General features: G+C 49.2%; 1 protein-coding gene across 1 annotated transcript in view; it reads right to left on the bottom strand.

The window, feature by feature from the left end:
- Positions 1 to 1,506, bottom strand: part of KIAA1549 (KIAA1549 ortholog) — a 66,084-nt gene that overhangs the window by 46,122 nt on the left and 18,456 nt on the right. The gene's annotated exons all lie outside the window — the stretch shown is intronic.

Genomic DNA, 1,506 nt, shown 5'->3' with positions numbered 1-1,506 from the left:
TGCCCGGATGAAAGGCCAAATCCCACCCTACCCACCAGCCGATGTGAACACGTCAAAACCCACAAGCCAAGGTCAACTTGCCCACAAAGGGGGCTGTGCCTGCCAAGCGCTTCTGGAGGGGGCTGTCAGCCCAGGGATCTTCTGAATCAGGGGAGGACTGTGCACAAAAGGGTCACCGGTCAGGTCCCAGAGTTGATGGGGCACACACGAGGCAGGGGGAATGAGGGGCTGGACCAGGCTGCTGGGCCCTCGCAGTCTGGGTCCCAGAATCCCTGGGCTCTGGAAGGAGGAGCTTGGGGGAGATAAAGTCACACACAACCCACCCCCCAAAAAAGGAAGGCAAAGAAAGGGTCTGCTCAGGCCACCGCATGAACCCTCTACTGCCCACAGAGAGCACTTCCCTTTGAAGGTCTGGTTTCTGAACTGACTCTCACTGGGTTGCTGAGTGCCCAGAAGCTTCCCAGCAACAACTGCGAGCAAAGGGGCTGCTTGTTCCGCCTTCCTGGTCTGTGCCTGCTGCCATCCCAGCATCCTACGTGTGGTGGGGCGGGGGTGGGGGTGGGGGGGTGTCAGCCTGACCTGGCTGTCGTTTGTAAACCATGACTTGATCCCTGGCTGATTTTCTATGTTGCCAAGTCATCTGGAGATTCCATGCTGAAAAGAGATTTGAAGCTTTTTGCCTGCCTTCAACTCTGGAATGGATTCTTTTTCAAATCAACAGCCTTACCCAGAAATAACAACAACAACAACAATAATAATACAGCCTTACAGAGGATATAATCCAGATGCCAGAAAGTTCACCCATGTAAGAGCAGTTTTAGTTAGAACTGTCACAAAGTGCCATCATCACCACAATCAACTTTAGAACATTTCTGCCCACACACACCTAAAAAATGCCTCTCTAGCAGGCAACCATGAATCACCTTTTTTTTTCCTCTTCTTTTTCCTACAGAGACCTTTATTAAGCCTCAAACAGGACAAAGACAAAACAGTGACAATTGGCTCAGGGACCCACTGAGCCACACGAGGGCATAACAATCAAGTTCTTCCTTTGTTACAAAAATAAAAATTTAAAAACCCAATGACAATCATCCCATCACCGTGCATAAAGCAGAGGCCAGATGGAATCCATGGACTCAGAGCCATGGGGATAGTCATGGTGATAGAAAATAAAGGGAATCTTCACAAGTGCTAAGTTGGACAGGTCCATTGAACACGGTTGCAGGTGGGTTTGCAGAAGCGAGGAAAGGACCACAATTGCATTTCCATCATCTGGCTATGTGGTGGTTGGGGTATGGATCACACCATGGAGCCCTGAGTCACAGTCACCCAGACCCCAACTTTAAAATTAGATAGTATGCGGCTATTCTCAACAGATCACTAAGGACATATACCCAGGCAAGTTCCCTGGTTCTCTGTGTAGTAAGTCTTAGGATAAGATGTCATTTCCTGGTTCTGCCTGGGACTTGTCTTAAGCATTAGTCACATATCTGGTTAATAGTCAGA

This window comes from Echinops telfairi, unplaced genomic scaffold (genome assembly GCF_000313985.2).
Source record: "Echinops telfairi isolate 266 unplaced genomic scaffold, ASM31398v2 ScPeMD7_23;HRSCAF=83, whole genome shotgun sequence".
Lineage (NCBI taxonomy): Eukaryota > Metazoa > Chordata > Mammalia > Afrosoricida > Tenrecidae > Echinops > Echinops telfairi.
Note: the sequence above shows the minus strand (reverse complement) of the source record. Positions and strands in the feature narration are given on the sequence as shown.